Here is a 24,777-nt window from a genome sequence, read left to right as displayed (position 1 = left end):
TGTTCTATTTAATAAGAGCCGTCCAGCTAGATGGTGGGTGCATGGAAAACTGTGGAACTCTCTTTCACGAATGGTTGGACATTTTCATAATAAAAAAGTAAAAATAAATATTAAAAAAGTTAAGAGTTATTCATCCTTACTGAATCACAGGCTCACTTCTTATATTTCTGCCTTCCATGGGATTTTTCCCCAGTAGTTCTATTTGGCTCTCTCAATTGGCCTGCTCCTGATGGCCCCACTGATTTTATTTATGACTTCACTCAACTCTTTTAGTCACTCCCTCCTCAAATCCCTCACTAATTCCCTGATACAAATCCAGAATTCTCCTCTATGTAAGTAAGGCCAAAGGGAGTAGAGCCGCCAGACTTTAACTCCCTGTCAATAGCACTTGCGTATCTGAAATCTAGCCATTTTACTTATGGAAAATGTACTTTTCAACTAAGTGCAGAGCCATTTTAGGAAGGGCTGGGCTGATATCAGATGTTTTCAATCAGAGATAGATATTATTGTTTCCCCGCTCACAACTATTCTAGGAGAACATAGCCCCCACCAAGCCCCTGCTGAAGGGGTGAGGTTGGATCAGCACTTCCTTGCCTACTAAAAAGCTGTCCATTTTGTTGCCCATGGAACTTGGAACGGAAGCCCAGAGACTGAGTTAAAAGTTCCAGAGCTGTGAGGACACATGGAGTAGAACTCAAAGATGGCTCCGTGGAGAGCCAGGGCCACATACAAGCAGATGTAGGACGTTAAAAAACCAGAAGTTCTGAGAAATGCATCACACAGGATTTTGCTGTTGTTATTGCAAACAATACAAGTGACATTGAACCCACAAAGAAATTCAAGCACAAATGGGAATTTCTTGGGAAGGCCAAGGATGGAGAAAACCTCAGGGATTGAATAATATTGTCAGGTTCTCCCTTACCATATCAGCCACCATCTCTTTGTGTGTGTGTGTGTGTGTGTGTGTGTGTGTGTGTGTGTGTGTGTGTTGGTTTCTGTATCTCTCTCTGCCTCTCTGTCTCTCTCTCTCTCTTATATATATATAGATATAGATATACAAATATATATGTGCATATGTATAAATGTATATATAAAATTATATATAAAGGGGGTGCCAAAAATGTATACACGTTTTAAGAAAGGAAAAGACTGTATTAATTGTTATACTCAATATATACTGATAACAAAAGATGAATACAAGTCATGTTTGACTTCTGCAATTACAAGAGGTGCTCAGAGTGGTTACCATCAGCGTCCAGACACTTATGATTACTGCAAACTACTGCTTAAGCATAGACAATATATCTTAAAATGTATATACATTTTTTTGGCATCCCCGCTATAATTTTTGTCTACAGCAAATAGGATTCTTCTTTAATGTGTGTGTGTGGGGGGGGGGCGTGGGGGGTGGGGAGGAGTAATTCAGGAAATAGCCACAGAGCAGAGAACCTCAGGTTTACTTCATCCCATATTAGCCACTCCAAAGGAAAGGAAGCTCTACCTTCTCTTAGTCTGTATATAAAATCTCAGGGGAGGACTCTGACTTGCCTGGCACGGACACACACTCATCTAAGATGGGCTCTTAGAATTATTTACTCAGTGGTCACTCTCCCCTTCTTCCTGACAAAAATAATTTGGATTCCATTGCAGTACTAGACGACTATGTGCTCAGGAAGGTGGCTCCTTCCATGGCCCCAAGAGATCAATCATTCTTGTTCACCATCAGTCATGGTACTCTGATCCCCCTGCCAGTCATTAGTCTCGGCATCGGTATAGGACACAACCCTAGCTAATGAGATCTGACTCAAAGGAAAGTTTTCAGAAGGGGTTTTGAAAAAGTGTTCCTCATTCTTGATCAAATACACAAAACTGGACTCCTTCCTGCCTTTGGACAAAGTTATATGAGGACGTGATGCCTGGAGTTGCAGCAGCAGCTACCTTTTAATCATGAAAGGCCAATCTGGTGATGAAAATCATCATGTTAAGGATGGTAGAATGGAAATAGATCAACCTAGAGCCTTGATGACATCACTATGTCATTCAACTAACCCTAGAACCAGGTTTTCTGGGAAGCCAGTCTGCAGAGAGAGTAATGAAACTGATGTTCAAAGTCAACTCAAATGAAGAACTATAGTCCAATGAGAAAGTGAATAGCTGCTTACTTGGTAAATCATAATAAAGGCTAATGGTTATTGACCTTTCACTATGTGTCAGTGTTCCAAGTACTTTACGTGTATTACCTCATTTAATCTACACAACAACCCAACAAGGTGGATACTTCCATTACTCCCTACTTTTCAGATGGATAAACAAGGTGCAGAAACATTGAGTAATTTATCCAAGGTCACAAACTCAGCAATGCCAAGGTAGGAACTCACACTTAGGCTTCTGACTACTTCTGACTTAATCATCAGGCTAAACTTTTCAGTGTTCCTGGCTTCCTGCAGTTGGAGTCCACAAGCTTGTCTCATATCTTTTCAAAGAACCTTCTTTTTATTTGAGCTGGTCTGTGTGGTTTTACGATCACTGCACCCAAATGTTTCCTCAGGCACAGGAATTGGCCGGAATCAGGCTTATTTTCTCCCCTCCATAATAAGTCTGTGAGCCTTAATGTCCATTTGTGAAATGCACTGAGTCCAAACCCCACATTAAAACGCCAATTTAGTGGAATTCATGGTTCCCTGGTTTGCTCCTTTCCTAATTGTCACATAGCAGCTGTTAGTTTGGGAGCTCTGGTGGGCACTATTTCCAGTGTGATGTGACTTATTAATTAAAATATCAATGAACACCTAACAAGGGATGAAACTGTTTACACAGGTTCAAATAATTGCCCCATTATACCCTCACCTCTAATTATATCTATTTTTTGAGTGTTCAATATCAAAGTGTTTTGCATTAAGTGACATCCTGCAATCACATATGTCTCTGTGGCTCTGTGAGATCAGGAAGGCATTTCTCCGGCCTTACTACTGTTTATTCATGTCACACCCTTACTCCCTCACTTATTCAACAAATATTTGAGTATCTGCCATGCCCCAGGCACAACATTAGACACTGGGTTTCAACAGGTTACTTTCTCTGCCCTCATGGAGGGCAATAAAATGTAATGATCTGCCAGATCATTTTTTTTAAATCTAAATCAACAGGAGAGCTACAACAAATGTAAAAGATGCATGAGACTAGAAAAGGCATTTTGTGAGCATATCCAATGTAGGAGTTATGAGTGCAGACCCGGCTGGCCCACTGCTTGGGTTGAAATCCCAGCTGTTATTGTGTGACCTTGGATTAGTTACTGAACAGGAATCTCAATTGTTTAACCTGTTAAATGGGTGTTAAAATTGTAGCTTTGTCATAGGGTAGTTATGAAAGCATTTTTATAAATCACATAGAACATAATAAGTACACTACAAGTATTTGTTCAAAAGGGAAAGTGAGCTATAGTCTATTGCACTCACTGTTCTTAATTAAGCAACTCTGCAACAGGTGGTAGCGACAGCACAACATGCTAACCTTGGAATCTGCAAACAGGACTGCAGCTTTATCAGTGCTGAGGTGGACTGGGGTTCCAGGTACCAGGGCCAGGGTCTCTCCCCTGGGGTGGATTACTCCCCAGACCACCTCCCTAAGCAGAATAGAGCCTCCACAATCAGTCGTTTTTTGCTCTCAGAATCCCCAAACTAAGACGTCGGTTAAAGAGAATTTAAGGTGATTTTTCTCGCAGAATTTAATTTGCAATACGCAGATCTTAGAAGAAAGCAGAATCACAAATTTGGAAGACATCTTAGAAGTTAAGTTGTCATCCAAATGTTTGATAACCTCTCTGACCGTTGGTTACTCAGCCTCTAATGGTACATTTCCATTGATAAGGTTTCACATTTTTAGATAGCCTTTTCCTTTATTGAGCATCTCTAGTTATCATCAAGTACTTCCTTTTATTGTTTTCAAACCACTTATCCAGGTTCTGGAATAAGGATAACCTCAATTTTCAAAGATGGTCTTCAAATTCGTGGAGAAAAGGATTCCCTCTTCTAGTTTCTGAGCTAGTCATCCCTTGACATGAGTTATGAACAAAACCCTTCAAGTTCAAAAGAGGAGATCAATCTAGACTCTCAGAGGAGTGTCCAGGAAGATCATTGTGAGAGAGGGTTCTTGAAGTGTCCCAGAAAGCCATTCTTACTTCTAGGCTCAGGAGAGAAGTAAAGACATTGATTCCTTGTTTGCATTTTATCTGCAATAGGCTCCTTCCAACCTGGAACCCTGTGGCCTAGAGAAGGATATCCATATCAAAATTCAAACATGAGTACACTGTGAGACCATGTGAATTCAGTGGAATTCAACAGGACTTTTGTAGCTGAAATTTAAAACAAATGTATCAAAATACACCTGTCCCTAGAGAGTATGGACTCAGTACTTTCATAATAGAAACAATGGTTTCGCTTAAACAAGGCCAGTTTTTAAAAACTAAGTTTTTCCCTCTATATGTGTGAAGATATAGAACGGGGACCTTCTTAGGTGATAGAATTGAATACCTAAGAGGCCAAGGTTGGGAGTTCAATTCTCGTAAGAACAATCGGCTGTGATCAGAACAAAGCTCTCTTCTGTGTGCTCACATCATTCTGTCTTTAAATCCAGTGGTAATAATAAACAAATGGACAATAGCTATCAATTATGGAAGATTTCTATGTGGTAGTCATTGTGCTAAAGGCTTTATACAAAGTATTTTATTTAAACCTTGAAACAAGCTCTATGAAGTAAGTTCTCATAGCGGTCATTCAGAGTAAAAGCCAAATGCCTTCCAGTGGCTCAGGAGCCACCTTTGCCCCTCCTGCACTGACTCTTGGTTCTTCCTTACCACAAGTGCCTTACTACACTTTGTCCCCAGGACCTTTGCATTTGCTGTTCTCTCTGCTTGGAGTACTCTTCCCCAGCTTACCTGAAGGTTCAGTCTCTCACCTACTCCAGGCCTTCTTTCAAATACCACCTTACTCAGGCCTGCTCCAACCACTCTGTAGAAAACTGCAATGTCCCCTCTGCTGCTACAGACCATACTACCCTGCTTTATATTTTTCCATAGCAGTTGTCATTTTATCACCTTCCACACAATTGACTTACTTGACCAGAATGTATGCAAGGAGTTTTGTGTACTTTTGTTCATGCTCTAAATCCAGCACCTAGAAACATAGCTGGCACATGAGAGGCACTTCTTAAATATTTATTAAATATTTATTGGTTAAATTTTATACATGAGGCAATGGATACAGAGAGAGTAAGTGGTCATGCTTTTTATAGAAAGAAAAACTTCATTAGGAACCCACATTCCAGAAACCAAACTCAGAGTACATATCTTTTTCCTGAGAGTTAGTGGCATCACCTTTGATCATGAGGGGAAATACATTAGCTCTGACTAAAATTTCACGAGTAGAAATACACACTACCAATCAAGAATAGAATGAAATATTCCACATGTGTACTATATTCAAGAATGATATATATATGTGTAGGCAAATCACTTGGAATGTTTTGTGACTCTACGGGGAAATTTTGTTTGATAAGGCTTGAGGGAAACTTAAAAAAAAAAGCCAAATTAAAAAAATGAAGAGAATATAAAAGTTCTCATGAGAATATTTTCCCAGGGTTGGACACTGGTAAGAATGACAGCATATAATACTGCTTTATAGACTCCATTCAGATTCAAGGGGGGTTTCCCAGAGTTCCTTTCATCTGATTATATTTAACTTTCCTAACAATGCAGAAATCCAATTTGCAGATGAGGAACTATGCTCTAAGAGGTTGTGTACCCTCCTAAAATAGCCCAGTAAGGGGTAGAATTTGGAATAGATTATACTTCTTTTGTCTCTGGCTAGCGTGCCTGCCCCTGTACACACAGCTGCTAGTTAGGCTTCAGGTGTTGATTATTTTACAGGGTCTTCTGTCCTGAGGAACAAACACAGTTTTTGTTAATGGCTAACTTAATGCCTCATTAATTAAAAAATTAAAACTACCAGTATCAGTTCCCCTTGCTCTTTTTCTAAGGTCAACTCTTATACAGGTTCGAGAGAGATTCATATTGGAGCACATACTTCATCCCAGTAAAATTAACGTCTTTGTCTGACATTCATTTCACTAACTAAGCAGCCTGGCTTATAAAGCTCACATTATTACAGAGGGAAAAATGCAACTGCTGACAAAATTGCTAAGAGCAACAAATACCAGTAAAATCTTTTTTCTTAACCATATTTTTGCCAATTATTTCTCCACAGCTTTAGAGTTTTCACGGCCACCCCTTTCCCCTTTCCCCCCCGAAAAAGAATTCTACCCTTGGGGGAAAAAAATGAAGACCTCAAAACCAAGTACAAATTGCTCATTTAAAGAACAGGAATGAAAGATGTGGGGGCTTTTCTTCCTTAAAAGCTCATCACTCTGTAGAAAGAATCTGAATCCTGTCCCAATTCTTCTTGAGCACTGAAGCAGTTTTTGGTTTTGTGTTAGTTAATTTTAATTAAAAAAAAAAAAAAAAAGGCACCATTCTTGAGAAGCTGTTGCTATGAGACTTCCTGGGCCTCAACAGATGGCCACAGAACAGTTCTCAGCCCGAGCTCCGGGCTCTGAAGCCCTCCACTCAGGCATACCATTAACATTCCTGAAATACCTTCGGGGGCAATGCTGGCCTGCCTTCTGACTAGCTCACCGCAGCTCCTCCTTGTCTGGCCTCCCTTGTCAAGTGGCCTCGGCTGAAATTTGTTATAAATGAATGGTCAGGCCTGTCTAGGAAAAGGCCATAGCAGAGAGGTTGCTGTCCTTTGCAGTTTAGGCTTCAGACAAGCTTCACCGACACTCCCCTGGGGTTTTGAGTTGTTCAGGAGAGTATGAGGTGGCACATGCGTGTGTGCAGGCACACACACGCGTGCACACACACACACACACACACTCAAGAATGCGCACCATATTCCACACCCACTTCATTGCATTGTTTGTAAGCCTCTGAGCCCCTCCAAGTCACAGAGTGATCCAGCGAAGAGAGCGGCATATTTTTGGACTACAGCATTTTAGTGCCCAGACAGAATTGCTGCGGGAGAAGTTTCAAGGATTCCTGATTCCTCTTTTGACAGAAAGACATAAAGGGAAGGAGGACTGCATGGCATTCGAGTTTCTACTTTCTCACTAACTTCTTGGTGCTGTTGGACAAATCATTCCGTTTTATCACCTTTCTCTGTCTTCCACGCTGGGATAATGACACTGAACTACGTGCAGCAGATAGAGGAATTAATGAGCCATGATTAATAAATAACTTTGAAATTATTACATAAATATCAGGTCAGTGAGATGGGCCTCCACTGCTCCCAGGGAAAAGACACGGGAGGAACTTGGAGACCCATCCCTCAGGGTCTAATTGCTGGGACTACTGTCCGGAATACCAGCCACTGTTTTTGCTGGGAAGGGACTACTGGTAGCTTTACTGGTCACTAAGGAGCTTTGGTAGTTGGAAAAAAACAAGTAATTCTAAACAGCCATGGCTTTTCAGGGTGGGGCTCATTTAAATTCCATCCCCAGAGTCACGGCTTTCAAAGCAGGCTTGGAGTGTACAAGCGAAGCCTTCCTTCAGTGTCTGACGCCAGTGCTCACTTGATCACTTGACCGGACATCAGAGCAATCCTAGCAGTTTTAGGTCACAGAAGTTCCCTAAGAGCTTTTCTCCCAATGATATCAGATGATATGCCGCAAATACCACATTGCCACCATCGTTTGACATTCACTTGGGAATTGAATCTGTCCAACTAAGAAGTAAAATGAGTTGAGGCTGCTTCGACTCCTGCCGTCCAAAATCATCCGTTTGTGCTGAGATATGGTTCCCCTCTTGTCTCCAAAATGTGAACATTAGGATTGCTGGAAGTTCTTCTTTTTAAACATGCCTTTTAGAGGTCTAGCTTAACAAGTGCCAACTTCTTCCTGTTAACCCATGACATTTTAATGAAGCCATCCACAGAGGAGTGGACATGGGGAAATGCTTTCTTTCCCATGTGTCTACAGCTAAGGGACCCAGCATGCTTGTCTGGTCAATATGGCCATAGAACATAGAGCAAGGGGAGGTTTCACCTAGCTGTGCAACCTCTCAGCTCACAGGCCTCTCCAGCTTCGAAAAGTCAGTGCAAAGGCTGATGAGACCTGGAGTTGTTTTTGAGAGAGAAAGGGGGAGAGAGGGAAAGATGGGGGGAGGGAGATATCTGACGTGTGCAGCTTATTTGCATAGCTGAACTTTTCAAGCAGAGCCAATGGGACACAGAGTGAGTGTCTGGGAGGCGGGGGCTGAGTGCTCTCTATTGTGCCCCATTGTGTGCTGTCCACGACACCAGAGGGGACCCTCACCATACCGCAGGCTGTTAAGGAGCCTGGCAGACATTCCATGGCTCCAGAAAGAAGACTTTTAAAAACTGTCACTGGGGAATAATGAATTTAAGATACTTAATCCCCTGTCCCAATCTAACTCTTTAATGATACTGTTCTTGGGATGAAATACCTGTGTGTGTGTCTTAATTATTAATGATTATGTTAAATTACAGATTTGGGGGTTCCTTGGTTCTCTGCAGATGTGTACAAGGGCTTTCTATACGCTTAATATGAAATGTGGGGTTTTTAGATTTTATTTTCTTTTTAACTTGAGATGAAGAGGTTTTTCAACTAGTTCTTTCTTCCTTTCTGTACCTTTTCGGGACAGAAGTGTTTTTTGTTGTTGTTGTTTTGTTTTTGTTTTTATGGATAGTGTACTTTGTTTTATTTTTTAAGATAGTGATTAAGGCTAAGATGGTATGTATTCTTCCCCATACAAAAATGATTTATCCTTAACCCAGGTAATCATCTTTGATTTATATACTCTCTAGGTTGTAATTCATATGTGAAGGTAGAATTTTATAATTTAAATTGAGGCTACATATACGTTTATTTAGCTTTCCAATGTCCATTTCTCCTTTAACTCCCTCAACACTATAAATTTATGTAGTATCTACTGATCTACCTACCAACCAATCTGATTTTTCAATTATCTCCACTTATAATGTATTTGCAAGTACATTATATTAAAAATGATTGCTGTAAACTTGGGTGATGATCACATTTCACTACACGGGTAATGTCATTTCTGATGCTTTATTCATCAAAGCAGTCATTTTTAGTATTCATATTTAGTATTACTAACATATTCATCTCATTATAGGAAAATATTTTAATAAAGACGAGTTAGTTAACAGCTGAGAAAAATGGAAATTTCCAACTGGCTATAAACGTTGGAAGAAAAAGACATATTTCAGGATGATCAAAATAGATTGTGAGTGAATGGTTTCTGAATGCTTATTGTCTGTTTTCACCACCTCTATCCAGTCTCTCTATTACTGTTTACTACTTGAACAGAATCATTCAGAACTTCATGTATTAGGTTGGTGCAAAAGTAATTGTGGTTTAAAAGGTGAAAAATAATTGCAAAATCTGCGATTACTTTTGCACCAACCTAATATTTCATGAAGGTATTTATATCTTTGGAATTAATAAGGTGGGAAAAGTAGTCTCAGAACAACTTTGGATTCATAAATAGACCTTTGCCCATTTCAGAGAGTTTTCATTAAAAAAAAAAATCTAAGGGAAAATTATTTCTTCCCTATCAGGCCAAACCCGGCAGAGGTGTAAGCACAAGTCCCAAACCACTAGCTTTCTTACCCACCTTAGATAACTAAATCCTAGAATTACAAGGATGCTGACAGCAATCTAAGAGGGGAGACAGGCTGGTCCTTGACGTATTTGTCAATCAGCTTACAAGTTAAATGAAATCAGAGTGGAGCTTACGTTTAATCAGAATCATAGCTGAACATTCCTGAGCATCTGCTGCTCCAAGTTAGGTGCTCCCATTTAGAATCTGACTTTCTCTTGCACATAAATATTAGTGAAGTGAGCCAAGCAATACCTCAAATCCCATACTGAAGTGAAATGCACTAGTTCTCTGAATAAATCTTTAAAAGAAAAACTGCTTTCATTTCACAAGAGAAAAAGTTAAAGAGAGCTTTAAAAATAAGTAGTAATTAGAATGAGACTAGAAATCCTGGGGTTGCATGATTGGAAAGAGCCAGGATATGCAGCCTGACTTTCTGTTATTGTACAAGCTAGCACATAGTATATCTGTTGGCTTTAATTAAACGTTACTTTGTTCTCTCATCACTTGAGTGTCTCATCAAATAGGAAGGAGTACGCAATGCTATCAAGTGCCTGCAAGGGTTACCGTAATTTGTCGAGTCCCCCCACCCCCACCCCTTTACATCTTTATTTATGCCTTGGTATCATTTTGCCAGCACAACTGACAGGCAAATAACTTAGTGATTTCATCATAAAGAACTAAATTAAACAACTTCCCTGCCTCTCTTTACTTTACCTTTCCAATATTGGCCTTTCTGTCAAGATAAACATAGAAAATAGTGTTGAGAAATATCTGGTTTAAAATGGACTTACCTTTAGGAAGTCTAAGCCCACAGTTCCATTGTCTTCAGTTGTCTGTTGGCCATCTCTGTCCAGCGTGACACTGGGCCACGCTGACCCACTGAGGGGGCTCAGTGGTTTGGGAGAGGTAGCAGAGACGCACAATTCCGGCACAGAAGGAATCCACAGGAGCCAGTGCCAGGAAGGCAAAAGCTAAGACACAGGTGTCTGACACCACCCAGGCACCTCTGCTTGGAACCTGCAATCAAACGGCTGCCCTGATTAGCCAAGTACAAAAGCCAGTTCGGATTACTGCCCTCCTCCCAGCCAATCGCCAGCTGGCCTGCCTGACAGCAGCAAGCCCCTGATGTAAGGGGAAGTACACGCGGCCAGAACCTGAGAACCGGTTTCTACAGTGGCTGCTGGCATGCTGGGTCCATGTACACTCCTGCCCAATGCTCTGGAGAAGCTGTTTGTCAGGCGGTTGCAAGGAGAGCTTGTGGTACAGGGTAAGCCATCTCCTGCCCTTCCCAAAGATCGTCGCACTCGGTTCTTTGACTCATAAATAACACGATGCACTGTGATGACAATTAAAGTGAAGGTTAGAAAGCACGAACCGTGTGGGCAGCCTTAACTACTGAGTGGCCCTGTCTGACCCTGGCTAGTCTCCACTTGGGCTTCTTTGAAGCTGAATAAGTTCAATTTTTAATTAGCTATGGTTTTTGCAAGCAATAGTCTCTCATAAAACTAGAAGGGGAGGGAGAATCAAATAAAAACAAAAATCTTTCTACAGTCATTGTTTTCCAACAATAAAATTCAATATTGTAAAAAAATCACCTCAGACACAAAAATCTATAAACATAGTGCTTATATATAAAAAAAACACATACATAACAAAGCACTGCATTTTAAAATTCAGTAAAGTGCCAAGCAGCTCAGCTTTGTGGATGGGATCCCAACAGCTTCCTAAACTGCCACCAGTTACAGGAATTTTCCTTAAATCTATCCTCTGAGCCCCTGAAACAGCAACCCTTTGCAGCTGTATAGATAAATAGTGCTTGATTCAAGTTTTGGTATTTGCCCCAGACTGTAGGGGTCAGCTTAACAGTAACCATAGACACAAAGAGAGAGAAAAGGAATAGTGCATGCAGAACGAAAATGGGACTCCAAGTATGTCTGATTTAGTGGCTCTGTAATGCATTTTCATTATTTTACAGCTGCTATGGTGAGAAAAAACAAATCATAGGATCCACAGATAATTTGTAAACCTCCTTGCTAAAGAATCCTTACAAGACTTGCAGATTATATTATTTTTTAGATGTGGAAAGAAGGAAGATGGAAAGGGAACACACACACACACACACACACACACACACAGGGCAGAATACTGAAATCACAGGGAGCATTATCCTCCAAATACAGTAGTATTCTATTCCATTCCAAACACCAAGAAAGTCTAAAAGATCTAAAGCATCATTATGTTTCAAAGATGAGACTAATTTTATTTAAAGACTGTTCCTGTATTAACTAGAAAGCCTGTCTCTCCAGGATGTTCCACTTGAATTCCAGACTATTTATATTACTATATTATATGAAATCTGAGGAAATAGGTTGAGGCAACTGTGGAGTGGGAACCATGGTCAGGTGGGGCAGAGAATCATCTTTCAGAATAGAAATGTTCCACTAGGTCTTGCATCATAGGTGCATTCTTTTAAAAGTAGCCTTCCTTGTTTTTTTTTTCATAGGCAAGATTCTTATCGTAGTTTTATGTTCTGCTCCTGCACCCTACAGCCTCCCCAAACACCACAACTGAGTTATATGTCCTCCTTTCATAGGCTACCCCCACCAAAGTAGAGTTCAAGAGCATCGAGGCCATGAAATTAATTTTGAATGTGTTAAATTTAACCTCCCGATGCTGACCAGGAGCTCATCTCCACGATGTGGAATGACAACTGGCTATGCTTGACATCTGTTTATCACAATTAGTCGTCTATATGGGTATGCCATTCCACAAGGCGCAGAACATTCGCAGTGGTTTAAAGGAGCCGGGATACTGCTCCTTCTGCATTCCACCAGTAATTTCCTTACAGTGCAGCTCTGTACAATTTAAGTTCACTCTAAGTCTATTCTCCTCCAAGTTCCCTGTGACAATGGCCTCAACAGATTGGTGGCTGTGGGAACTGTGTATATTGTGTAGGTCCTCGTGGATGCTATCTTACATTAGAAGAGAGGATATCACTACGTGATTCTTCAGAAAATCTGTAACAAGCAGGCAAGTAAAGAAAAAAAAAAGCAATGAAGTCACTTGTCCTTACACACATTATGAGATGAATAAGGCAACCACTGTCATATATACAAAGAAGGATGCCTGTGTAGTATCAGATTGAACCATATGAAATTGTCAATATTCAACAAGTTTTGGTCTACTACAATAGCGATTTCATGTGATTTAACCTGTAGTTGAGCTATAGTTACCACACACGTCTACCACACAAGTAGTACTGTGGTAGTACGTTACTGCCACACAACTAGTAATTAATTATGTATCAGTAGTCACTATGTTCCATTCTCTAATTATACCACAAGTCTATAAGGTAAATACTGTAATTATTGTTACAGCTTTACAGAGGAGGAAACGGAGGCTTGGGGAGGTTAAGTAACGTGTTGAACCCTTCGTAGCTAGCAAGCAGCAGAGCTGGGATTCATACCCTGGCAATCTGACTTCAGAGCCCACGCTTTGTATCACTACCCTCTAGGAAGGAGAACTGACTTCTGACTTTGGCATTCACGGGCTTTGTGACCCTGGATCAATTACTACACTTCTCTAAGCTTCAGTTTTCTCTCCTCTGAAATGGAACTGATGATAGTACCTATCTGACGTGAGGACGAAATGTGATGATGTAAATAAAGCACTTAGCCCGGTGCCTGGCCCATGACGGGAGCTCACATATTACCTAGTAGCGGTGGTATGGGCAGGATGATCCTTCTCCCACCTTTCCCAGGACCTGAAGTGAGATGGCACATGGTGTGTCCCCATCACCCTTTGGTAGTCTGGCAGCCTCTCATGGACAGGGGGACAGTGAAGTGTGGAAGTGACCCCCTTCACAGTCAGTGCACGTGACTTTGGTGCATAGGAAGCTCTTCACACTGCACTAGTTCCCCTTCTTCCAGAAGAGAAACCATCCATGCCATGCTGTGCCCCCGCCTCCCACCACCGTGCTCCCCACTCCCACCCCCTCCCCCATAAACTCTGTCCTCAGACCTCTCTTTTATTTCCTGCTTGCTCTACTTCATAGTTCTATGAGAATCTGGAAAGCTTTCACAAACATCTGAGACTTCTCATTTATTACCTGCCTAGCTTCTTTGGCAATCCACTGTGGCGGGTTGTGCAATGTGCTTAAAGAAGCATTGATGATCTAATCTGGAAAAGGGGCTATGGAACCCACCGTGTGCTGGACCAGGGCCTGAGGGACTGGGCTTTCCCTTCTGCCTCTGCTGCTGACCAGCTAAGTGAGCCTGAGCAAGTCACTCATTGTCTCTGGGCTCTAGTCCTCATTCTACTCCAGAACGTCACTAAGTTCCTCCCAGCACTCATATCTGTGGTGAAGAGGGAGAAAAGAAGATGCTAGATGAGTTTTTGAAGAAATATGGGGGTTTTATTTTTCCTTTTCTCTAAAAGCTAGTAAGTAAGCCATTCATTCAGGCACATCCTGTTTTCTTATTACCTTTTAAAAAACAAACCCACAATCAGGAGAGGCTTATGTTACTCTTGATAAACTGCAGACCAAGATAGATAGTCTTGATGTCAGAACACCAGATTTCCACTGGTATTTTTCCTTAACGATTTGCACATGTCCTTGTAGGGTGCTTGTTTGTGGTTAGAGATGGGAGCTCTACGGAGGGAAAGCCTCACAAAACAATGAAGAAAATGTAGTTTCCTTACTGATTTTCAGTTTCATTGTGTCTGTGGATAACAGTTATACTGTTCTCCAGCAGTTATAAGGTAGATTTGTCCACTATGTAAGGTAGATTTAAATGGCTGTATGGCACTTACTTATATTTTTATGGTATGTTCCAGAAGCTCAAAGTACTTCCAGTGTATAGTTTTAAAAATTAAAAGTTTGTCCTCAATACTCCCAGGAGGAACTGAAAGACTTTTGTGAGTGGAGGAGATAAAAACAGACTGTTGGCCTTGGGTCTGCTTTCTTTTCATAGAGCACTTCACCACCTTCTAACATACTGTGTAATTTGCATTTATATTGTGTTTATTATTCCTGCCTCTGCTCAGAAGAATGTCAGCTTCACTAGGACCGAGGTGTTTGTTTTGATCATGGCTGAATCCCAAGCATCCAGAGAAATGACTGGCATATACTAGATGCTCAATAAGTAAACTCGACTTTATAAAATCATGTAAACAATTCAGGTAGAACTGTTATCCTGCACCTCTCACTTCTAGAAATCACACTGGGTCATTAGAAGGAAGAGGCAATGAAGAATAGATCACACAGGCAAGGACAGTGACAACGTCCAAGGTGATGATGCTGTGTAAGGACAAAAAAAAGGAAATAATTTTTTGTGTGGTTCAGAATTAGTTTAGCCCAACTCTGTAAATTTTCACATGGACATTCCAGGCTGAAAAGAAAACTAGTCACTGAACCTAGAGAGAAACTTAATAAGCTTACTTTCTCTTTTCTAGTCCATTTTTATTTAATTTCATGGGAAACTGTATTTGTTGGAGAATCTGAGTATGTCTAAGGGAGTCAGATCCTTGAGGACACTGTAAGGAAAGTGGACACAGCAGCTGAGCTGTGCTCACTTTGTACTCAGGTGAACATTTTTTTATCCCAATCTGACCAACCACATGCTGACATCAAGATTGATAAGATAATGCCTGTAGGCCTCGTTGAGTCATAAAAGATGTCAGTTAAGTCCAAAGTATTATTATACAATACCGTTTCTTGTATAATCATCATAGGACATAAGCCACTTATGATACAGAAGTCAGAAGGCATGCCATGTTTTTTATTGCTGGTGTTCCTAATGAAAGTTACACGTTTCAGTTTACATTATACTTCTTTTGTGCTGTCTGAGACTAACAGGCCTAAAGTAATCATATCACCCCTGTTCTTTTTTCTCTCTTCACAGTCTCTAATTCTTTGGGGGAAACCAAGGTATTTCTTCCTAAGAATGTTAGTGGCCAAAAGGTAGCAAATAAAGGCATTTAGCTCAGTCATCCCTTCAAAGTGCCAACATCCTTAATGGGGAACCCCAAGTTACCACTGAATGCTAAGAATGATAGGTATAGAGGAATTACATTTGGGTTCACATTCTCGAGGGTGAAAAAAAAAACTGAAGAAAGAATATTACAGAATACAAATTACAGCATTATTAATGACTAATTTCAATCTCTAGGAAAATTACACAGCTAATATAAAAAATGAATAAGGTGTAAAGGTAACAGCAAATGTCAATGACATTTATATAATTATACGAGGTCTGCCAATTATATTCGTGAACTTGTTGCAACGATGTTGCTACCCTTCTTTGATATCAGAGAGATATTTTTTATGAATTTATACCAACTGGGCAAACAGTTAACCTAGTTTACTATTTGGAAGTGCGGAAAAGGCCCCGTGTAAAAGTTAGACGACCTGAAATTTTCGCCAACAATTCATGGCTCTTGCATCACGACAATGCACCAGCTCACAAGGCACTGTCTGTGAGGGAGTTTTTAGCCAGTAAACAAATAACTGTATTGGAACACCCTCCCTAATCACCTGATCTGGCTCCAATGACTTCTTTCTTTACCTGAATGTGAAGGAAATGTTGAAAGGAAGACATTTTGATGACATTCAGAACGTCAAGAGTAATATGACAACAGCTCTGATCGCCATTCCAGAAAAAGAGTTCCAAAATAAAGGACTATTTCAAAGATGACTGTAGTGATATTCAGCAATGAGGCATGTAGCACTGTTTCTAGGATGAGTTCGTGAATGTAATTGTCAGACCTCGTGAATGTAATTGTCAGACCTTGTATATGTATTTATTACTTAGCAGGTGTTTACTATGTATCAGGCAGGATACGGAGCACTTTACATATTTTGTTTTAACTCTTCTAAAAACCCTACTAGGGAGCTACTATTATTATATCCACTTTATAGCTGAAAAATCTCAGACACAGAGGGATGAAAAACTTGCCCAAGATTACAAAACTAGCAAGTGGGGGTAGCAGGACTTGAGCCCAGGCAGCCTGATTTCAAAGCATATGCTCTTAAACACTGCTGTATATGCTATATCTGTTGTGACTTAGAAATGGGATGTGTATGGCATGTACGATGTTTAGGAGTTTGGGTATTTTTCTGGCTAGCAGATTTCTCCTTAGGGAGAATATGCCGTGCCGCCCCCTTCCATATATCAGCAGAGTAAATCAGTTGAATGGCGCCAGCCAGCAGTAATGAGAGAGGCTGTCAAGCAATCAGCCTGATAATAACTTGGTATATATAGTAAAACCTGCTTTAAGTCATAATTGAAATGGACAGTGTAGAGAACATTCTTCCTTTCGCTTTCCTAAGCCTCCATCTTGTACTCCAGCACAAAAGGGCAGTTTGAATCACAGTGGGGCTAGGAAATCCATGTGCCTTGAAAAGAAACATGACAGGAGATGTCACAAGCAGATAGTCAGCACATTATGTGGGTTTTTTCATTCACTCAGCAAACAATTCACGAGTGCTTAACATGGTGGGCATTGGAAAGATCAAAGAGAAGAAGACATAATGATTCCCAGCCCCAGTTTAGTTTTAGAAACTGTCAACCATCCCTCTACTGGAAAATACTCAGTTTGGACAATTGTCTGGAATGAAAAAAGTGGCAGTTGTGAGATCATAGAAAGTTGTGGCACCCCAAAGGAAACTGGAGAGGGGACGCCTCACCTGACTTGGGCACACACCGCTCCAAGCCACTGCTGCCAGGTCATCTGAGTTTTCCAGAAGCCAGAGAGCCAGATTCTTATGTAAAACTTCCAGATTTTAATGTGGACTAAACAAATGTTTGCAGGCCAAATATTTCTAGATCAAACAAACGTCTGCAGGCCAAATGCTTCTTAAGATGCAGTTATCAATTTCTGCCAATCAAGGAACTTGATTAAATTCACTGAGTTGGCTTTTTAAAAATAAAATTGACTAACTTTAATAGTGGATTTGATATGTGGAGATCTTCGGATCCTTATCAACACTTAGTTGAAATCATTTTTAATTTTCTATTAAGGTAGAACACACAGAGTGTGTAAGGTACACTAATCTTACGTAAACAGTAAAAATGATATAGAATATTTCCAGCATCCATATAAGGTTCCTTCCAGATGTTTCCAGCCTATTCCAGACTCCCCACCCCCACTTTTTAACATCAGTTAGCTTTGCCTGTCGTTCCCTAGTTCAAATCTTAATCATGGGAAATTGATAACAGATTTAGTGGCTTCAGGTCTGAAAGAAAGAAAACTGGGTTTAAATAAAAGTACAACTGGAAAGAGTCATGGGAAACCCAACACCACGAGAAGGCTATAGACTTAGCCAAGTACTTCTTCAAGTTCTGCTGCTTATACTTTCCCATTTCCTGTAACTATCATTTCCCATGTACCAAGTATGTACTTGTCACTCTGCATAGAGCGTCTCATTTAAGCATTACAAAAACCGTCAGAGATACAAATTTAGATAAAATTTATTCCAACTGTACAGCTAAGGAAAACTGGACCTGTGATAATTTATGCATCTAGATCCACATAGCTGATACATGAAAAGGCTAGGTTCAAGGGCAGGGCTATTACAAAGCCCAGGTACTTTTCCACTGGACTACATGGCCTCCCATCAAATTGGTAACTGGTGTGCTTTCTTAACCCTTCCACAAGAATATGAGAAACTTCAGTTCTTAACCAGAAGCATATGAACCTAATTCAATTTAGAATCTGACCAGGATTCACGTCATAAGGATTGATGGTGGTATTGAAAGGTATTGACAGCTATTGGTGTTGAAGGGTATTGAAAGCTGATGTTTATTATCTAGGTACTTTTATTTTTAAAACAACTTAATGAACATAGTGAACAAAAAAACCTATTAATAGCATAGGTCTACCCTATCTATTTCCTGGGGCTTATGAGAACATTGTCTTGTTTGAATAGAGTTTTGAGACAGGAAGCAGAGTTGGGTGTCTAACGATATTTCTCTCTCCCTGGAAATTTGTGCAGCTTGGAAATTGGACTAGAACAGTGGTGACTATAGGATATCCCATATGTGGTGCTTCCTGGTGGCAAGTGGATTGTGAAGGAGCTGCAGGCAACTGGTCTTGAAGCTATGTTCTGCATAGTAAGTTCACTGTTTTTACGTAGACTGGGAACAGTTTTCTAAAGATGCTTTCATTCATTCTTTAATGACATTGAGAAATCATAAACTGTTTATACTAAGGATATTATTTTATCGGGTGGGCAACCAATGCATATAATTGGGAGGTGGAGGGGGTCTAAAGCCCCACCATCTGCCAATACCACCCTTTTATTGCTGCCCCTCGGGAGGATGGGCTCATATACACAGTGCCAAATGACTGGCAGAGTAGAGCCACAAAGGGACCTAGAAGACCTCCTAGTCAAGCTTATGGACAAGGTGTACTACCAGGCCCTCCCCGGTGGCTCTTCCTTTTGGCAGATGGGGAGAAGCTGATGGCTTGTCAATTCTTTTTACATAGAAGGCTACATACAGACCACTAGGAGTTCATTTATGTCCAAGGCTTTTTCGTCTGAGATATGAAAAAATTCCAAGTATACTTTAACTTTTATACCAATAGCCACACTGAGACCAACTATCCTACTTGTATTCTAGAGTCAGATCTATTTGACCAGCTTCTTCTTATACTTTAGGTAGCTCAGAAACTCAACTAATGTCTGGTGAAATACCCAAACTTACCAGGAGCATCCGTTTCAAAATTTAGATCTAAACTCTAATGTCCAGGACTTTGTTCCACAGATAACCAGCTGAATTAGCCATGCAACCTTCCTTCAAATCAATACCTGTTGCTTACGAAATTAGGCCATTTTAACACACAATTTTAATCTTTGCTTAGCCACCAAATTCCTTATTTTATTTTTAATTAAAAAAAATTTAATTGTGGTAAAATACACACAACACAAAATGTACCATCTTAACCATTTTTAAGTGTGCAATTCAGTGGCATTAAGTACATTCTCATTGTTGTACAACCATCACCACCATCCGTGTCCAGAACTCCTCTCATCTGACCAAACTGAAACTCTGTACCCATAAAACAATAACTCTCCAGTCACCTGACCCCTAGGCCTTGGCAAGTTCCGTTCTATTTTCTGTATCAATGAATTTGACTACTCTAGGTACCTCACATAATTGGATTTATGCAATAGTTGGCTTTTTGTGACGGGCTTATTTCACTTAGAATAATGTCCTCAAGGTTAATCCATATTATAGCATGTGTCAGAATTTCCTTCCTTTTTTAAGTCTGCAAATTCCTTTTTTTAACCAAAAATATTTCAAGTTTATTTACCAAGTTAATCATTTAACTAGATTGAGGGGGCCTATTTGGTCTGTTTAATAAGACTTTAGGCTTGGAATACATAAGAGAGGAGTACAAGAATCTGCTGGAATCTTTAAAGCCAGGCTTCTTTAGGGTGCATCAGAATCACCCTGAAAACTTGGCAAACTTTTGATTGCTAGGCCAAAACCCTAGAGTTTCTGACTCAGTAGGTCTAGAGGAGCGCCTAAGGATTTGCATTTCATAGGCGCACCTGGTCAGTGACCACGCTTTTGAGAACCGCTGTAACCTCTCTAGGGTTAAGCCTAGAGGATTCCTATCATCAAAGTTTTCCCATAGTGCAAGGAAAGTACCCCTCTCTAAGATACCCCTCTCACCTAAGACAGGAGGCTTGCAGTTACAGAAGGAGCACAGAGCAGAGTAAGAAATAGCATGGAAGTCCAGCCCTTGCGATTCTAGGATATTGTGGGAATAAGGGAAAGAAAGATGGCAAGCCACACTGTCAGAACCAAGTTCTGATTTCACCTCTCTGGCCTCAGGGAGAAGAGTGCTAACATGCAAGGTAAGTGAGGGGAATGCCCAGGGGGTCAGGAAATCCTGGCTCCATTGCTCCGTTGAGACTCTAGCAGAAGCTCACTGTGGGGAGGGCCTGGCCCAATTCAATTCAGAGTGATGTCAGATGCCAGCCAGTAGACTTGGACTGAGGCAGCTATGATGGAGTGAGTGAATGCTAGGGTAATCCCTGGGCCAGTGATTACTGAGATGAAGAACTTGGTAGACACTAAGGTGTCTGAAGCTAATGGGAGCTGAGCAGAAGTGAGGCTGCCAGTGGGAAGTTGCCAGGGATCCCTGGGGGGATTGCTCAGGCCAGAGCGGACCATGAGTTCACCCACTGCAAAATTCAATGGTGGAGGTCAGCAGTGAAGACCACGGGCAGGGCCTGGAGATCAGGGGACACTGAGCCCTAAGATCTGCACTCACCACTGCCCCAAACCCCGCAGACACTATTTTGACAAAGTAGCTGGGCAGTAGAGACAGAAGATGACATGTGAGAGGAGAGCATTTTATGTTAGAGACTAAGCGTCACCACCCGGGACTATTCAAACAATTAGACCAGGCTAGCTTCTAACTTGGCCAGGACTAAAGGTCTGTTTCCTTGCTAACCAGCAAGTGTGGGTTTATGAGGAAGACCAGATTAAGTTTAGATTAAATAAAGAATCCACATTTTTTTCTGTACAACTAAGTTGCCACGGGACTAGGGTTATTAGATAACATCAGGGACATACTTTTACTAAAACATGACTTGTTTATCTGAAATTCAAATTGGTCATCCTATATTTTTATTTCCTAAATCTGCAACCCCACATTTGACCTACTATGGCATGTGCGCATGTGCTGATACGGTTATTCGACTGTCCCTTCATCACACTGCCTGCTTCAGCCCACAAATCTCAACTATTATATGTCTCATTATTGTGCCAATTGAGAGCAATTAACAGAGCTAAAGCTCAACTTGTGCATACTGGCTTTCAAGCTTGTGTTAATATTTCAGAAATAGTCAGGTGGCAGAGGAAACTAATTTGGGATAAAGCCCTCCCTGCAGACGGTCTACAAAGGGGCAAATCCATACCTGAAACATACCAATCACTTTCTCTTTACTATATTTAAGACATGGATTGTCATATTTGCATCATCATACTATACCTGTAAGAGGATTTCCAAAATTGTGAAACAAGCATTTTAACTCTACTTTCAGGACATATGATGTATCCTCTCACCCTCATTTCCAGGGTCTACCATCACTGTCCACCACGGCTCCCTGCTGACTGTACTCGAGGAGTCCACACAGGAACTGTCAGGACTCTGACTGACGTGGCCAAGGTCAACCTTATGAGGCCGAGGTCACCTTTAGCCCATGACTTGAAGGCTTCTAATGGCAAGACCCACTTTTCTATCCACAGAGAGCTCCAAACAATTTGTCACAGAGAAAACACCATTGGAAACATATTTGTTTACGTTAAGATATTGACACCCTGCAAAATCGCTTTTTAAAAATATGAATAATAGCTTTATTACTGCCATTTTATATCAGTGTAAGGTTGTATTATTCTCAGAGGACTTCAGCTATTCTTAGCCATGCCTTTGGAGCTTAGAAAGTCATCCCCCAGCAAGGTTCAGAGGCAGCAAGAAATCGAAAGGCAAGTTTGAATGAGGAACCAGGAAAGAGATAGAACAACAATTTCCTACAAGGGGAAAGATTTGAGAGAGAGCAGGCAGGGTGTGCAGAGAGCAGTGGGTACTGAAATGGGAAGAAGCCAGGGGGCTTCGTTAGGATGCTGGCAAGAACAAAGCACAAAGATACCTTTCGTCTCCTTCAGAAGTTGGATTAGACCTCAGCCAAATCCATCCTGCAAAGGGCAGACTCTTCCAGGGCTGTGGGTAAGTACTCAAGTCTAACACTTAAACTCAACATCATTTTCAAGCGTCTACTGTGTGGAAGAAAAGTGATAAAATCTCAAATGTTCTCTTACAAAACAATGAATGCTCCAACATTTCCATATTAATCAGGTATTTCAACCATTTAAAAATTATAGAACAACCTGTGATTAGAATCAAGCTGTGGGTTTTTTTTTGTTTTGTCTTGTTTGAGGGGAAAGTAGAAAATGATGAACCTGTACTCACATCTTAATAACCATAAAACCCTGCCACTTCTCCCTTCTTCCTGCGTTGTTTCTCCCATTTCTATTTTTATTGGCTTGTGGATGTACTCCCTTCAAATGAGTTAGACAACATGGGAAGGTTAATTTATCTAAGGGAATCTGAATCAACGCTGCTGGGGAAACAAAAGGCACCAGTGTGTACTGTCTGGAAAGCAAAACAAACAAAAGCATCAGCAGAACCCAAACTGTGGTTTCCCAAAGGCAGAAGAACCCGTGCTGGTTCAGGGGTTTGAGCAATCATAGAATGCCAGCTTGTCTGAACACCTACTGGCTTAAAAGCTTGGGCTTCTGTGTCAGCTAGACTGGAGTTCAAATCCACACTTCATAGAGGTGTCCCTTTATCCAGTCTGACCTATTGAAAGTCTGTTTCCTCTTCTGTAAAATGGAGTACTAAACATCCCTATTTCATGAACTTGTTGTGAGAATCAAATGAGAGGAAGAAATGCTTAGAATGTCCCAAATTTACGGAGGAGGGCTTACTGCAATCATTTATTTAGATGTGGCAGGCTAACTTGTGAATCAAAATTGATTCCTATAGATAATATTCTACACTTGATCCAAAAGAATCTACTTCTTCAGAACCTACTATGAATCTACTAGGAATGTGAATGCCCGGTAATCCAGTTCAATCACCTCATGTATATTTAAAGCCAAGTGCCCCCATTCTTTTATTCCATTTCCTTAATTTTAGAATGTTAATCCCAAGAAATCTTAATTCAAATAACACTCAGGTTGTCTGCATTTAGGGGCCAGGACAGTTGTGTCCATAGATGATTACACGAGAAGAAAAGAACTCTCACTCTTATAGGGCTGTTCCCAAAATATCAAAGGTAAATTAACCTTCTCTGGACATTTTATTGGAAGTTCTCAAAATTAAATTTGCAACTTTATTAAAATTTGCAACAAGAATGCCTTGTAAACTCACAATTTTGCAAAGAGGCAACATGCAAGATCGATTAAACCAAACCAACACTTTGGGTCTTAAATTCCTGAACACGAGCTTATTTTTCTGTTCATTGGTATCTCCTAGAGTGACTTGGAGTTTTTGACCTCTGCCCCTGACTTTGAGACAGTGATGGAAAGGGGACAAGGAATCCCGAAGCAAAGGGTGAAAGGGCCCTTAATCCAAACACCGCGGGTCTGGGTCGGTTGGGATGCTGCTGAATGTTCACCTTCCCCGGGGGGCGGGCAGCGGCAGGCCAGGTTGCACTTTCCCAGGAATTCCCACAGACCATGTAGGTCCTCATGCTTCATCAAGTCAGCATTGTTGCTATGAAGGTGTCAGATGGAAAACTGTGTAAACAGAGGGACACGGGGGAGGCCATTCCTGCTTAGTGACCTGTACTAGAAAGGTCTATTTTTAGAAACTGCTGCAGGCTGCTATGCCCTTGGAAAGTAGGCAGACCACACACTATTGCTATTTTTGAACATTTCTGTGCATTTGGGTTGTGTTCAAACATGTTTGTGAGGGAGTTCAGAGAGGACAAGAACCATTTCCGATCTCTATTTAAAGTTGAATTTTGAATTTTACTTACACATCATGGCCAAGAAGAAGCAGGAAGCTAGTCTTTCACTTCAAGGAATAACCATGGAGTTGCTCAAACTGACAGGATCCCATTCTTTTGGATCTTATGTGGGTCAACGAGACAAGGAAAGAGCCATAGGGATGACCTTCCAGCCAGAGGAAGGGACCACATAGTGCTGCAGGCTGCCTGCCTCTGTGGGCACCTTAGAATCACTTGGTAAGTATATTAAAAAGCAGGCTTCCCCCTAGAGAGTCTGATTTAGAAAAGAGGACCAGGATTTGCATGTAAAACAGGCACCAATTTTAATTCAAGTTGTCTAAAGTTCACACTTGGAGGAAAACCTGTTATAGAAAGGAGATAGGAAATCATGAAAGATGCTGACGACTGAGAAGGGAGAAATTAAATAAAACACACACACACTGAATTATCAGTTCCCAATGAGGAAGGAAAACCGTAAGATTAAAGCAAAGACAAGCACTGGCCTTGGAGCTGTTACGGACGCCCTGACAACCACCTCGGCATTTAGGAA

The 24,777-nt window shown here is 40.9% G+C and overlaps 1 protein-coding gene across 3 annotated transcripts in view; it reads right to left on the bottom strand.

The window, feature by feature from the left end:
- The window catches only part of SHROOM3 (shroom family member 3), a 293,674-nt gene that overhangs the window by 156,530 nt on the left and 112,367 nt on the right, over positions 1–24,777 (bottom strand). The window contains exon 1 of one of the 3 annotated variants that reach the window (XM_081059498.1): positions 10,489–10,705. The exons of the other annotated variants lie outside the window; for them this stretch is intronic. The gene's annotated coding sequence lies outside the window, so the exon portion shown is untranslated. Of the gene's footprint in view, positions 1–10,488; positions 10,706–24,777 lie in introns of those variants that run through there. 3 annotated transcript variants of the gene reach the window in all.

This window comes from Rhinolophus hipposideros, assembly GCF_964194185.1.
Source record: "Rhinolophus hipposideros genome assembly, chromosome: 1".
NCBI classification, from domain to species: Eukaryota; Metazoa; Chordata; class Mammalia; order Chiroptera; family Rhinolophidae; genus Rhinolophus; species Rhinolophus hipposideros.
This window is presented reverse-complemented; position numbering and strand designations above follow the sequence as displayed.